Source organism: Macadamia integrifolia, chromosome 7 (assembly GCF_013358625.1).
Source record: "Macadamia integrifolia cultivar HAES 741 chromosome 7, SCU_Mint_v3, whole genome shotgun sequence".
NCBI lineage: Eukaryota > Viridiplantae > Streptophyta > Magnoliopsida > Proteales > Proteaceae > Macadamia > Macadamia integrifolia.
Window position 1 is genome coordinate 29,342,157 of NC_056563.1, and position 16,623 is coordinate 29,358,779.

The 16,623-nt window shown below is 34.9% G+C and overlaps 1 protein-coding gene and 1 long non-coding RNA gene across 4 annotated transcripts in view; both read right to left on the bottom strand.

Moving 5' to 3' along the window:
• The window catches only part of LOC122084017, a 24,157-nt gene extending 19,302 nt beyond the window's left edge, over positions 1-4,855 (bottom strand). For 2 of the 3 annotated variants that reach the window (XM_042651996.1, XM_042651998.1), the window contains exons 1-3: positions 4,732-4,855; positions 4,375-4,426; positions 1,864-1,926 (exon numbers count right to left, since the gene is read on the bottom strand). The gene's annotated coding sequence lies outside the window, so the exon portion shown is untranslated. Of the gene's footprint in view, positions 1-1,863; positions 1,927-4,374; positions 4,427-4,568 lie in introns of all 3 variants that reach the window. The other variant, XM_042651997.1, reaches the window with a different exon arrangement.
• Positions 4,856-8,545: 3,690 nt separating this feature from the next.
• LOC122083879 lies at positions 8,546-11,036 on the bottom strand. The gene is made up of 2 exons (XR_006141744.1): positions 10,610-11,036; positions 8,546-8,851 (listed from the first exon to the last, which is right to left on the bottom strand). It is a non-coding gene; the product is annotated as an uncharacterized LOC122083879 (long non-coding RNA).
• Positions 11,037-16,623: the final 5,587 nt, after the last annotated feature.

Below are 16,623 nucleotides of genomic sequence, written 5' to 3' on the forward strand. Positions count from 1 at the left end.
GGGGGGGTGGGAGTGTGGTTTATAAAAAGAAGGGCTTGAACTTGGTTAGTTTGTCAGGTCAATCTTTTTAGTTAGTCCCTTGTCTAGTTCTTTTGAGGATTTAAAGTTGTAATGATTGATGAAACGACCAGAAAGTTTGATACAAGGCCAGTTCTGATTTGAAGGAGTGAAGCTTTGAATGTGTGTGGACTGCTCTTGAGCATTGGCTGTTTTCCTTTTGTTGTTAGTCTTCTATGGAGTGGATTGAATCTTCCGTTACTAGTATTGCTAGTCTTTCAATGCTATTCTTATTTCCTTTTGATATGTTTAGAGTTTTATAATTTGGGGGTATCCCAGTTTTCGCTTTTTCTATTCCATTTACTGAAACTATGGTAGGTCCTAGTTATTACTTGCTTCAAGTTCAAGTTTATTAACTAATGATGGTTGAGTTTTTTGTTTTGGACAGAAAGTTTCTTGACTTTTTGTTGTTGTGAGATGTATCTTTTGGATTTTGGTAGTTTGAGGGACTTGAATTTATACTAATAATTAAATAGTCCCACAGATTTTCCAAAATTCCATATGGCCAAGAAGCCTGTCAGATGAAATATCTCTCTCTATCTCCACTCTTTATGTCAATATGTATATATCCACTAAGCCGCTGGCTAGAAACTGCTTAAGGATCTAATATGACTCTCTCAGACCCTTTGCATCACCCTTCACACCTACTTCAATCCCCATTCCAAGATCCATCTGAAATAAATAAGCAAAGGATGTAACATGGAAGCACGAGAGTTATAAAATGTTGGACCCATACAAAGTGTCTATGAGGATAATTTTAAAGTTCTACTTATTGATCCAGATTAAGGTTGAGAGGGATTAAAAACTGAAAACAGAAAATAAGTTCTCATGTCTAGATCAGAAAGGTAAGTTAGATTTACCTATTACAACTTGCTCACCCAGAGCTAGTTTCTAAATTGAATTTATTTTAGATAAGTTAGAGTTCTAAAACCGTCGGGATTTTGATTCTGTTTATATGGAAGGAATACCTCATAAATTGGATGGTCGACGGAGAAAAAGAATTTTAAGTTTCTACGGGTTTTTGGCCACTTATATTTCTTATTCTGCTACATGTTATTCTGAAACTTTGAATTCTCTTCTTCGTTTCCAATTCATATTCTCTTATGGAATTTCACAAGCAATAGTAGCAGCGACTCTGTTTTGTTCCCTTCTGAGCATGAACGGTTCAATGGTCTTGGCTTCATCTTTCTTTTCAAACCACAGTCCAGATTGAAAGAGAAGAAAAAGCTCGACCTCCTTTTTTCAGTTGTGTGGGGTGGCTGGTGTACACGACTTCTAACTAGTAAGAAGAAAGGATGAAACTGCAATCTTCCACCACCACCACCCCCCCCCCCAACAGGGGAACAACTGTGACTCCTTTTCAAAACAAGGGCAAGGCAAGCCTCAAAGTCTCAAAAATTTCAGCTTATTTTGACTTCTCATTTCTTCATTGTTAGTGCAGTTCTGTTCTTTTAAAACAAATAGATCTGTTACTAATCATGGCTACAACATATATCATATAATCAGTGTTACAATGTGTTCTGAATTCAACATCTATTATATCAAAGCAAGAGTTAAACATACCCAACTTCTAAAATAAATTCAGATCAGCATTTATAAACAAAAACAAAAATTGAACACATGAAACAGCATATATCATATTATCAGTGCTTCCAGCCACATAATATTCACATATATCAAGAGTTCACGACATAAAACTGGCTGAAAATCAAAGATCTGAAAGATTTTGTACTGTTGTAACGTTGTGACTTGTTAATATATGTTATAGTGCACCTTTGATGACAACAAATATGAGAAGAAGCAAACCTGCAGAATGGAGCTTTCCTTCCTTTTTCCAAATTCATCTCCAAGACGGCACCTATCGAGAGCCTGAAACACAAATTGTGTATCAACTTCTTACCTTGCACCAATTATTTGAGCCATGACAAAGTGAATGCAAATGACCATGAAAGCAGGGTCTTAAATCATCCAATGACTTGGATGGCCGGGGGGTGGAAAAGGAATAGAGGGGCTGACAGTTCAGGAAATGCCTACAAAATTGATGTTACAGAATCAACCAAATCAGGATGTTTTCTTTGGTATAAGATGGGAAAGCTGGAAGTTACAGCATTATGCAATAATGCAATTGCAGCCAGTAGCAGCTACATCTACTGCCTAGTACATTTAATGGAAAATATGTTTGCAATAATCAGCATCTGATCTCTTACAATCAGCATCTGATCTCTTACATAAGAAGATTCAGAGTTCAAAACAGAGCTTAAAGAGAGAAATAAATCAGAGACTATTGAAGCAAATTGAGTTTAACTCTAGCAGATCATAGCAGCAACAGATAAGCTAAATAGATCTGAAAATTAAAAGAACAGAATTGAGCAGGGTAGTTGAGTTGAAACTTTCTTTTAAAGACAGCATTGGAGAGAGACTCTTTCAATTTCTTCTCTTCTTCTACTCTCAGACCCATGGTTTGAGAACTCGATTGAAAACTGCGAGGTTTCGACCGTATCGCCAGGGGTCGAAATGATATGTCCTGTGACTTTTAAAAGTCGACCAAATTTAACGATATTTCCCATGTTTCAGCCAAAACATGGGAAATTTCGACCAAACTGACTGGTTTGACCCTTTGGGTGGAACCAGGTCCTATATAAGTTAGTTTGAAAAGAAACCCAAGCCTTCTATTAGAAGAATTTGACCCTCTCTTCTTAGTTTTTGCTCAAAGGAGTGGGAAACTTGGGGAAATAGTGGAGATTTTCATTTTTTTCCTAACCAAGTTGAATCTAAGGGTGGTTCTTGCTTCATCTAGGTTGGGATACCTAGCTAATGTTGATGATGCATCTTATAGATGGGTAGTGACAGACTACCAAGACGATTAGGCCCAAAACATGTCATGGGACGCATATGTGGTGCATTCAGAAGAGCGGCTACGACATCTGCAGTGTTACGCAGCTCGTGGGATGAAACCGCCTAGACAATCTACTTGGAATAGACTTTTGAGTGTTGAATGTTGAGTGTTGATTGTTGAGTGTTGAGTGTTGCCACTTGAGTGTCGAGTGTTGAGTACTGAGTCTTAACTGTTGACTGTTGAATATTGAGTACTTGAGTGTTGATTGTCGAGTGTTGAGAGATAACTCATGATGATGTAATATTTTTATTAATTTTGGATCATTTGGATTATGTATTATGTATTGTTATAGATTGTAGACTATATATAGTGTAGACTATGTAATTATGTAGTATAGTTTCAAAATTTCAGTCAACAACTCAGCGTAATGATTACCGAACCTTTGGTTCACCACACAAGTATGACTTTATTTGTTTTATTATGAAACTAATGATGTGAATGTGTTAGAAATGTCTAAAATATATACAAAAAAAATAGGAAAAAAAAACACTATTTGGGGGTTGAAACCTAAACTTACACCAAATCAGGAAAAATTCCGTGGTTTTCTTGAAATTTCCCAGGTTTCGACTGAAATTTCGGTCTCCCCAAGGGTCAAAACCTGGTCTAAACCGATACCTTGAACCTTGCTCAAACCTACTAGCGTTCGAATCAAATATTCGAATCCCATATAAAGTCCAATTGACCAGGTCAGTTACAATTGCAAATTCCATGTTTGATGTTCTATATATTATTGCATTAACCTACAAACTTACATCTCATACACCTTGATCAATAAATCCAACTTTGCGCCTATTTTCATCTGACTTCTTATTCCGCCTCAGAAATTCCAAATCACCAGGTCAGTTACAACTATTGGATCCATGTTTGAGTTCTACAAATTATCTATGTTCATCTGCAAAATTACATCACATACACCTTGATCGGTTAATCAAACTTTGAACCTTTTTCATCTGATGTTTCATTCTGTTCCATAATTTTAATCTCGGCATGCATCCCATCACTGTTAATCATCCTTCAGACCATTCTCCACTTTAAAAATAATCTAGATTATAAAATCAGTATGCACCTTAATCATCTACTATCCTAACCCCTCACCCAACCCATATATTCTTTCAATCGCAGAAGGTAATATCTGTTAAGGAACCTGTGACACAGCGACTAAAAAAAAATCAGCTAGTTAGAAAAGTCTTCTGAGAGGGTAAAGGAACCCCACTTGTTTCCTATTGGCCTTCGCATATCTGATTGATCTTGAAAAGAAATTCTACAGAGTTCTTGTCATCATGTAGGTTGGCTAAAATGAAAAAGTATCACCAAAAAGCAACCATTTCTTTAACCTTATTGAACTGCCGCATAACAGATCAACATATTCAACCGGACAAAATAAAACAAAATTGAACAAGATAGAAGTCGATTAAAATTACCTGGTGTTGCCAACTTCTAGATCTCGGATTGTAATATTCTCAAGAAATTACACTGTCAATGAGGGAGAGGGAGATTGGTCAGTGGCTGATGAACAATTTAAAAAAAAAAAAGTTTTCTGCAAACGCAGATGAGATAAAGGGAGAGAGGACAGTCAGGGAGACAGAGAGGGATTAAGGAAGAGCGGGACAGTTACAGAAAGACAGAGAGGGAGATCGACGATCGTCGTCGTAGTCCGAGAGGAATGGTCAGCGTAGTCGGAGATGGAGAGAAGAGTGACAGAGGGGGGCTGTTGGGCGGAAGATATAGAGATATGAGAGATGCGAGATGCAAGAGTGAAAGAGAGGAAGGGAAAATACCGGAGCGTGCTCGTTCTGTTCTGAGGGAGGCGATCGAAGGCTGAAGGAGAGTGTGCCAAGATGGAGAGAGAGAGAGGGAGAGAGAGAGAGAGAGAGAGAGATGAAGTTGGAGAAGAAACGGAAAGTCTGCAACTTGCGCGGCGATATATTATGTTTTTACCAATTTAACCTCAATATTGTGCCGTTTAGAACACGTGCTCATTAATGTGAAAGCATAAACGGTGAAAATTTGGTTTTTCACTCTCATAACACATAATTTTTCTTTTTTCTTTTTTTTTTTGGGGGTTTAAGAAAGGAAATTTACTGATATTGATCACAGAATAAAAAATAAGGGTGATGTTTTATTTTTAAAATTACTTCTTTAACCACCAAATTAACAGTGTGCTCAATAAAGAGCAAGAGTGAAATCAGTTTTCAATTTCAAAATTAAAACAACTGTTACAGAATTTTTGTTTCATTTGATTTCTATTTCATTAAAATAAGGTGCAAAAATCAAATCAAACAATATCCAAAATAAAAATCATCCCAAGAAATTGAAATAGAAATGATACTATATGATTTTTTAAAATAGAGGAAGGAGTTAGACATAAAGAATAATTAACACAATTTTTTTTTTTTTTTGACAATTTGACAAACTCAAACTAGTGAGTTTCCTCTAATGCTAGTGAGTGCAGACATTCTTTCCCAAAAAAAGTGAATGCACACGGAGGAAATCGTGTAAATAACAAAACCTATACAAACTCATAGAACATATCAATGTGCTCATAGTCTCTATGTTTGGTGGAAGTGATTTTCAAACTTAAAAAATAAACTTTTGTAATCATTATCTCATGTGATTGTATAAACTATTTAAATTTTTTATCATATTTAGTAATGATACATTTTACATTTTATAGCAAAGGATTTTGGATGCAAAGTAAAGTGAAATTTAAGGGGGTGGAGTTTTTTGTTCAAGAGTGTGGTTCCTTCATTAGCATAGGGGCTATGTGATCGCAATCAAAAGCATCAACAAGGGAGGGATTTAAGCCTTTCATTGGGGGTGGGATGGTCATTTCGCTACACTCTCAAACAAGAGTGTTTTTCTCGAAGTTCTGGAATGATTGGGAGAATGTTATAGTCACATAGGGTAAAACGATTACAATTCTTTCCACAGTTACATCATTAATGTGCATAGAGAATCGATTATTGAAACAATGATTGCGACAATTCAACTTTACTATATATCTTGCAGAAATGGCAAAAATATTAGAATCCTCATAGAGGAAGTGACGTATAACATGGATTGAATAGAGAAAAAATCCGTTATAAATGAGATACATTCCCCTTCTCAACATACTTGGAGGTTCAGCTAAAGTTATCATGAAGAAGCAGTGGCTCTTGCTTATCTCTCTACTCACATTGGTGGCACTTCTTCTGAAACACATATATCCATCCAAAATTTAAGATTTTTTTCTAGAGAATCACTAACGAAGGGCTTCCAACAAGGGATATATTAGGAAAATGGGCTCCCATGGACAATCTCTGTGTCCTATGTAATGCAAAACAAGAAACCGTTTGGCATTTATTCCTATCATGCGATTTCTCTAAACGCATATGGGCTGCCTGCCCAGTGAGATTAAATACCACAGCTCTCCAAACTCCTTATTTTCAACACATTATTATGTATTTCTTTAAGTTCAACAACTTTTCGACACATGATCGAGAACATTTCTTTCATAATTTATCATTTTATGTTACTTTATATGGAACCATAAGAATAATATAATTTTTTGGAAGGTGAAACCTAACCCCATGATATATTGGCTCCAGCTCCAAAATGGTTTTACCAAAAGGACCCATTGCATATGCAACTGCATCATGACCAAACACAGGACCACAGCACAATCAAAGCCCACCTAGAGCATTTACAGCACAGTGCAATGTTTTAGTTTGTGCTTAAGCCTAAACAAGGTTTAACAAGTTGGGCAGTTGTAGGTTTGTTGAATGGAGATGAAAAACTGCTCCTAATAACAGATTATTTAATGATAGGAAATTCTACTGAAAGAAGCGCTGGGGCCCTTTTGTTTGGAGCACAATCTGCAATAGGACGTGAATTATCACTGACGGAAATTTGAACTAACTCAGAAAACTTACATAAACTTTCTTTTGATCTAGAAAATTTTTTATGGCCATTGAGTGTGGCACCTGTCTTTTTGAAAATGTACAAATCCTTAACTAATGTAATCTGTAGGCTACTCCCCCAACTCAAAACAAGTATCCTTCTTCGCTTCGACAGCGGAAGCGACTGTGGCAAACGGTAGATTTATCACTGCCCCTTTTGTACAATCCTAGTTTTCCTTTTTGAATATATTTTATTTTCCATAAAAAAATATAATAATAATAATAATAAATGTTGAAATGAGCCAAAGGTATGTCAGGTCAGTATTGAGATCTTCTTCATTGGTTACACCCCCAATGCCAATGGAGGAAAGAGACAAATTAATACCTGAGACGTCCACAGAGAAGAGTGGGTTGAATGGTTTAAATAAAAAATTGTCATTTATGAGCTCCAAACCAAGAAAAGATCTACTGCAGTTACTGAACTTAGAAATATCTTTGAAAGGTAATTCTGTGTCCTTGATTTTTAGTACCTTCTTTCAGTTTATGAAATTAATTGGTGCCTCCATCATGTATGATATTTAGAGTAATATTCAGAAATGCGAAATGGGAAGATGTTGCGCTATTGCAACATATTGGTCACAAGTTCAAAACTTGAAAACAGTTTCTTCTGCGAAGCAGTGGGTAAGATTGCATACACTTGCCCCCTCCCAGACCCTGCAATAGCAGAAGCCTCGAGCATTGGGTTGCTCTTTTTATTCAGAATGCCAACAAACCATGTAAGCTGCCAAATTTTCCATTATCCAAGTATGCATAGAAGAGAGTTCTTTTGATGAAATTAGCTATATCTTGTACCTTATTTCTGGTTTTGCATATGGTGTCTCTGATGTTTATATATTGGTATCCTTGTATGAAATTGAATTTTGCTGGATTTCTAGGAACAAGGTTCAAGAACAGCTTCCTCTCTTCCACACAAACAACCATAGATTACAGTTGATGAACCGTGTCAGGGTCTTATATGTTGCATCCCTTGAATCCTTGACTAAAGTATCAGTATTTTACAGGAATTTCTTGTGTCGAAAAGAAATTACTGGAAATATCTTATTTACACAGATCAGATCTTACAATTTCTCTTTTACATGGCTTCTACCTAGAAATGGGGCATAAAGCATGTAATGTCGAAAATCAGGATCCTTTAGGTTCCACCACTCTTTGGGTTGTGCTTAAGAGATTGTAGGAAGAATTCTCTTAGGAATTTTTCCTCTTAAATATTCAAGGAAGATAAAAAAGAGGTCCACATAGGACTTCAATGTGAACAAGCCAGTAATGTAAATTAACTCCTAAACTACTTCCTTCACTAAACGAGTACCAATGTCAATGTGCCTCATAAACCAATTTGTCACCCAAGTAAAATCCTAAAGGATTTCCCTTCAAGAAGCTCTAGTCTGTATTGTAATGCATTCCCTGAAAGCCCTTCTAAGAAGTTTAGACTTCCTGCGTACAGCCTCTCTGCCTACAAGTTTGTTCAAACAACAATCTTTATAGCCTTAAGTAGTTCCCTGGTCTGTTCGCTATGGAAAAAGATTGGTCATCCACACTATAAGTAGTTGTGCCAGATACCCTCCTCACTATGATGCCAGTGCTTGGACGGGACATGGCATTACCATATTGTTTGATTAAAAGTAAGTAAATAAAAAATGACTCATAGACACCAGACTTATAAAATGAAACCATTTCATTACTAATAACATGGAAGGTTCTTCATGCAAGTACACAAATACAGCCACAATAGGTCATCAAACTTCCAATTTTTTTTTCTTCAATATTTAACAATCAACAATACAAAGACTACAACAAACAAAGCTAATACAACACGACCCACAGTCATCAGTGTTCCAACTTCCTTCTCCAACCTCTCCAATCTAATTTTCAAACTGCGCACGTCCTCCTTCAACTGTTGCAATTCAGGACTTATTTCATCTAATCCATTCATGGGATTGTTTCTTAATATTGACATTTTTATCTACAAAATACACAACATAAATATCAGACGATGAAATCAAAATCAGTGCTATATGACATTTATAACATAGAATCTTTACATATCAACTCCAGGAAAATGAATGACTAAGACCATTCAAGTGAATAGAAACAAGTACTGTAGAATTGAAGACAAAGTTCCCTCTGATGACTATGCTAATCAAGGGAAGAGGTCATCACAATGAACCCAATTGAAAATGAAGGACTCAAAGTCAAAAGAAAAATTTGAATTCACAATTCTTAAATAGTGTGAATTCCAAAACGCCAAAATTTGTACTCTACAATTTCCAAATAAAGTTGTACATTTTAATACACAATCTTAAATGGTGTCCCTTTTCTATATGATAAAGAGTAATAAAGTTGGTAGAGAATATTATAAAACTAAAAGCTAAAAAAAATTGAAGTGCAAATGAGCAATAAAACTCAAAAAATTTGATTCCATAAAAATATGTATAGAAAGCTACATCAAAGATAGCACAACACATCATACCTAATCCATAAATATCTAAATAAAGTGAAAACCCACAATCTTCAGGACTATTGAGACCAATTGCAAAGATCGTCCACGATATTCTTTTCTCCAACACTTCCAGATATCTAACCAATTGCAATGAGGATAGCATCCCATGCCATTAGCATGACCTGAGAAGGAGAACTACTCCTCTGTATAGATCAATTACTCCACAGACCCTGGCATCAGCCAAGCAACCTCTGACAATGGGAGCTACAGAACAATGAATGACCAGCTGACTAATGACTAGCAGATTAGTTTACTAGATCAGATACTGCACAATATACATATACCCGAATACGATACCCCTCCAATTTATCCATAACAGCTAGCCACACATAGAAGCTTACCTTTGAAGGAATCAAATTGTTCCCTGCTAATTAATCTGGAAACATAGGAAATGAAATAAAGGTACACAGAACAATGGTTTTAAGTTTGATGAGTTAAGGTTAGGCTTCACCCTTGAATCATGAAAAAAGAGAGAACAATATACGGCCGATCACTTCAAGACCAAAAAGATACCAATATGGTTCTTTATTTTTTCTTTCTTTCTCACACCAAATTATATTAAATTACAAGGGGAACGCATTGAGAACCCAACCTCACACAGGCAAGAAATAGTAAACAAATCATCTCAAAATCAACAAACTGGAACACATGCATGGGTGCAAGCTCAAAATGTATGACAATATGCTCAAACTCATTATTATGCAGAAAATGTATCAATACAAGTAAGGTGAAAGACATGGAAGAGATCATTGTGTTTTCAAGCAAATATATCCTGTGTTTGAGGAATTTCTGACAATCTTTTATATAACCATTGTAGCCGTAGGTTAATCGGATTAAAGTTACAGGAATCGCCTCTGTCCAGAATTATGATCACGGCCGTGGAGTTCATGCCAATGTCGAAAGTTGAAGCAATCTTTAGGGTTTATGAGGATTGAGAACGAGAAAAATCGAATAGTTAAAAGAGAAATTCAACTTAAGTTTCTCTTCAAATTCATAACGCTCTAAACATTTTAGTAGAATGGGATCGATCTAGAGAAATTTTTTAGGGTTCAGAGTTGAAGAGAAATCCAACTTAAAAATCAAAGCTGAAGCACTATTTACCAACGAGAAAAATAAAAAGTTGAAGCAACCATCTTCAAAAATCGAAAGCTGAAGCAATCTTTCTGAACATTGAGAACAAGAAAAAGAAGAGAATTGAGGAAAATAATTCAAAAACCTCACCGGCGAAAATAGGAAAGCTCTTCCCGGCTGGAACGAGTACCCTCAGATTAGATGATTCCTTCTAAAACGATCTCCGGTGAAATTTCTTACCGGAGGAGAGAGAGAGAAACTGTAGTATGGTTGTTCCCAGAAATCTCTCTTCCACACCACAGTGAGCTTCTTCTATGAGTAGCAGAAACCGAGAGAGAGTGTTGAGGGCCCGTTTGAATCTGTTTTTAGAAAATGTGTTTTTTCCGTTTTTTGTGCTCCAATAAAAATATTTCAATAATCGTTTGATTTTTCTGTTTCATTTCTGTTGAAATTTTGCCTATTTTTGTGTTTGAAAACAATAATGAAAAAATAAAGTCAGACTTAATTTTTTATTTCTACGACAAGTAGAAGGAACAAAAATTATAAAAAACCCGATATTTCACTCGATCTACTCAACCCCAACCCATTGTTGAAACTTTTCGCTATCCAGAAGTGACTACTCCAACCTGGTTGTTTGAATTTCACAATTTTGGACTACCTTTATCATTATAAAGTTCATCACCACGAATAATACCTGCAACTTCAACGTCGTGCCCTCACTCGTGAAATGTATACCTGCAACATCGTACCTTCGCTTGTGTCTTGAACCTGACTTATACTATTGAAAATGTTTCCAGAGAGAAAAATCAAATACCTTTTTGCAATTCAAAAAATGACAAAAACCATTTCTATAACCATTTATGTTATTTCTAGATATAGAAACAACATAAACAAAATCAAACAGGCCCTAGGTGTTCATTATTCTTGATGTATTAAGAAAATGTTTTATCTAGCTAGCAAATTGAGGGGTGAGTTCACTGGCCAGTTGCGTACCACTAGCATCTCTCTGACTCTCTCTTCTCATAAAAGGAGGGGAGAAATAGACATATAGAGATTTAAATTTATAGAAATTTCAAGAAAAGAAATTATTGTTCATAACAAATTTATTTCTGTTTTTTTTTTTTACCTACCCAAATATAAATTACTATATATTATCAAACACTTTTTTCTGCCAAGAAATTTTGTCCCACAAACAAGAATACTAAAAGTTATTTCTAGAATAAAAACATGACACCAAGTTCAAATGGTTATTATGGAAAGTGTTAAATAATAAAGGATCTTTTTACAAAGGTATATTTTATCGAATTTCATGGATGTGGATGTATTGTGTTATTTTTGTAAGAGAGAGACAAAGTAGCTAGGATTGACATCTGTTAATTTCATGTGAGTTTAGCAAGCACGTTTGGATAGCAGGTCCTCTCGGGCTCCGGAGCATTGTTAGTTAAAATGGGAACGGCAAAAAAATAGAAACGTATGGTACGAGTTTTAAACAGATAAAAACGATGAATAGTACGGTCAAAAAAATAGGGAATGGCAAATGGACGAAAACGAACGATATGAGTGTTAAACGTATAGTTTTCAAAAAAAATGAAACCAAAAAAACGGTAGTATACTCATGCAATTTGAGATATTATTACCTGTATACATGCATCTAATATTCCAAAAGCTCTAGGAGTCCCAAGATAAAACAGCCCAATGGGCTACAAGAAAATGAGATGTTGCTAGCTTTAGCTTCTCTTTACTCATTGGGCTATAAGAAGATGAGATTTTTTTCCTATAAATGGTATGGAAGTTAAAAATCAAAAACCAAGTACCATATTGTCTTCACTCCTCACTTTTACTAATAGGTGTTTTTTTTTTATAAAATTCTATTTTATCCTTAAAGAATGGATACGCATTTAAAACGGATTCTTTTGCCGTTTCTGTTTTTTTCCATATTGTATAATAGCATACGGGAAAACGCGTTTTAAACGACAAAAAAAGGCAAACGCGTTTTAACTAACAGTGCTCCGGAGTCCTGACAGAGCACTAAGTAGTTTATCTTTAATTGAGCTCCTCATGATTTCGTACATTCTTCTAATCTTTCCAAAACCCAAATTATTTGCTATGATTTCATATCCAAAATATGGGTCTTTGGTGGATGAATTTGTCGGTGTACGATGTCTTATATTCCACCGTAGTTTAATTCAAGGAGTATTAGTGCAGTCTGCAGGATTCCCAATGGAACAATAGTTCCGCTTTCTCCATTAATAGTGAAACAGAGATGCGAGATTTCATCTCACTGAGGACATAAGTAATCTTGCCAAACCTTGTAAATCTATGTGCATTGTTTTTTGTTTTTGTTTTTCTATTATTTTTTGTATCATTTTAGGATTGCGTTTCTATAAAATCCATGCTTATAAATTTCCAATGATTATTATCAATATATCTTATGTTATTATGTGTGATGGCAACTATGATCCTCTATATTTTGTGGAAAGTCTCAATTACGTGTGGGGTTTTGACTCATGAATTAATAGAAACGCAAAGGACTCATAGATCAATGTAATATTACTATGGCTTCGCAAGGCAGAAAAGCAAGGGTGCGAAGAGGTAAACATTTGGATTGATTGCCAACAAATGGTTGATTGGCTATCTCAATATACAAAATAGGGATGGCCATGTAAGGATGTGAATTTGAAACCGAAATCAATTATCGAAACTGAATCAAGCCGTTTACACCGAAACTGCAAAATCGTTTAGTAAATGGTTCGGTTCTAGTTTCATGTTTCAGGCCGATTGGCTAAACAGGTTGAAACCAAATCAAGCCGTTTAACCTGTTGATTTCAAACCGAATTGAAATCGTGAAAATCGAACCGTTTAAACCATCAAAACCGATCCGATTAACCCATTTAAAGATTAAATAAGGTGGTTGCAAAATATCATTAGTATCTCATTTGATTCAAAGATTGAATGTTGCAAGCCTGCAAGTAATTATAGAGGTAGTTTGCTCATTGTTTGGAATGCCGATTAAATTAATCCAACGCACTGAGTAGAATGTATACTGATAAAAATATAATTTTTGCTTATAGCATGTCATATTAAATATATATTTTTTAATATTATAACACATTATTTGGGGGGGGGGAGAATAAAATATTTGCTGTAAGCATTACTTACTGACTTGTTAGATGCGCTTGGGACTATTTTCTATCAAAATATTTTATTTTGCTTAGTTGTTTGGTTGTTTTAACAAAACATAATGGTTTGCATTTCACATTATCAAAATCAAATCGTTTATCATCAAAAACAAATTTTAGTAAACATGCGAATAAACTAGCAAACCGACTGTTAACCGTTTAGAAATTGTATGGAATAAACCGAAACTGAAACCATTTAAAACCGTAAAATCAAAACCATTTGCTAAATGATTGCGGTTTCAGAAAGTGCAACTGTTTAGTAAACGGTGTGATTTTGATTTCAGCCAAAATATATGTTAATCGAACCGAATTGAACCAAACCGATTAACACCCCTATGGCCATGGAACTTTAGCCCATGAGTTGGCTAGGAGAGCTAGGGTGGCTAATTTAATATAGAGTGGATGATATATATGCTTTTTAGCTTTTCTTAATGTGGCATTTTTGTTTCTCATTAATAAAAATAAATAAATTAAAATAATAATAATAAAAAAACTCCATTTATCTGGTACAAATCAATCCGTGACGACAAATTAAATGGTTCAATTTGTCATGTAACTCATGTCCATCTCATCTCGGATATACAAGAAGTAGCTGGATCAAGGAACATCAGGAATGTGACAAACGAATTCCAAATATGATATCGAGACATTATTATGAAAATGAAATCATAAAAATTTCGTTAATTGGAATCTCGTACTATTCGGTTCAAGACAATTTTGAGCTATAATAATAATTTGAAAACAGTGAAGAGCACTAAATACCCCGTGTGAGTAGTCCTAAAGAGATAAGAAGAATCGAACTTATAATCAATATTCAAAAATTGGGTCTCTTTTTAATCACAAAACACGTAAAAATGATGAACCCCTTTTTTTTTTTTTTTTTTTATCCTGAACACGATAAAATTACTTTCCACTTTAAGGTACTCCTGCAAGGGATGAATTTTTTTTCCATCCTAGGAGTCTTGAGTTGTGTAGGGAGAATATTGGACATGACATGCCAGTATGCCACACACTTTCGGTAAATTAGCATGGGCCTGGGTAGAGAATGGTAAATAGGTCTTCTCAAAATGGGGAGGGGAGAGGGTGACACCGTGCCCAGCCCTTTCCCTTTTAACATTAACCAATTTTCTTACTCATTGTACCATTTGCCTCCAACTAGCCACGTACAGAGTCTGCATTTTACTAGTCAAATAATAAACAAGTCTTGGAATCCCATTTGTTTATATTCGAAAAGGATAAATGATCTTTGCTTCTATCCACACCATCTTTCACTATCAATCATAGTCTCCCTAGCAGCTAGGCTCCACACAAGCAATTATTTTAATAATATTTCTTGCCCCTTACTTATCCCCTTCCATTAAAAGAAGGAAATCATCCTAGAAAAGGCAAACAACCTTTTCCATGGTTAAATTTTGCAAAAACATGCCCTGCCACAAGAAGAAAAGGAGCTAAATCAGGAAACATCTAAAAGCTTCATTTTCTGTCTTTTAGAGTAATAATTGAACAACCTTGGGTGGTAAGTAGGAACTGAATATTTGAATAAAAATTTATGGGAATCTTCAAATGATTGCCCTATTTTTAAAGTTTTGCTTTCTTTATTATTTTTGTGCAAATTTTAACACCATGATGGGTTACAAATAATATATTTTTTTCATAAAGATAGATCCAACAATTTCATAGGTATAATAAAAATATGCAAGATAATGATAAATTTTAATATGATATAATGATTATTTTTTTTAAATTATTTTATTCCCACATTTAATAATAAAACAAGGATAAATAAAATAAGGTATCAAATTCTAAATTCCTTAATTAAAGTGTCATTTAGATAATCTTGTAAGAATAAATTATTTAATTGATTGACAACGTGGAGAGAAATGTTACACAATTCTACATCAATTTCATGCTACACCATAGAAATGAATGAAGTCATAGATGTTTGAACTTAAATATTTTTCACTGCCCGTCTGGCAACTGATAAGGGTTCCACATTGATCCTTTAAAATCATCAAAACTTTGATACATTGTACATAATTGCTTTCGTAGCCAATAGAGTTTTTCTTACTATTTTTTTTGAGTGTTCTCCAAAGAAAGGCTGGCAATTGATACTTGTTGACAATGTTAAGGTACCACATTGATTGTATCAAATCTCTAAAACTTTGATACATCGTACATAATTACATTTGTAGACGATATGGTTGTTCATCATTTCCCATGAGTCTTATCCATGGCAAGGGTGGGTTTGGTACTTACTTCTTGCTTACAAAGTTAAGGGTACCACATTGATCCAACTAAATCATCAAAACTTGAATGCATAGTATATAATTGTATTACAAGTGATACAATTGGTCATCCCTGCCCATGAATCCTCTCCATGGCAAGGTTGACTACATTAATCATATATATATTTTTTGCTAGTGACGGGTATCTAAGCCTTTGGCTTGACTAGTCCTGCAGATCTATACTGACCCCACAACTGCATGGATCGGATCATACCGGGGTTAAATGAGAACCATTCAACTTTCACTGAAAACAGTGAAGAGTACTAAAGACCCCTGTATGAGTGACCCAAGATGTACCTAGTGAGAGTCAAACTCGTATATTAATCATATAAAATCATCTAAATTTTAATGCATTATACATAATTACGTCACAAGCGATTCAATTGTTCATCCTCGCCCATGAATCTTCTCAATGGCAAGACTCGCGATTGAAACTCGGTCATCCTTTGCTTATACAAATTTTTTTTTGTGAAGGTCCGTACAAATAAAAAAATGGATAACCACACTATTATGCCTCCACTACCATCACCATCATCAAGAAATGGACACTCAACTGTAACCATATGCCACAACATATGTAACAAAATGTCATTATTGCCTCCCAATCCACACTACTACTTGTCCTCCACTCACCACCCAAAATCCAACAAGTTTCATTAATGATGATATCCAAATCAGTATATAATTAGTTTTCTTTTTC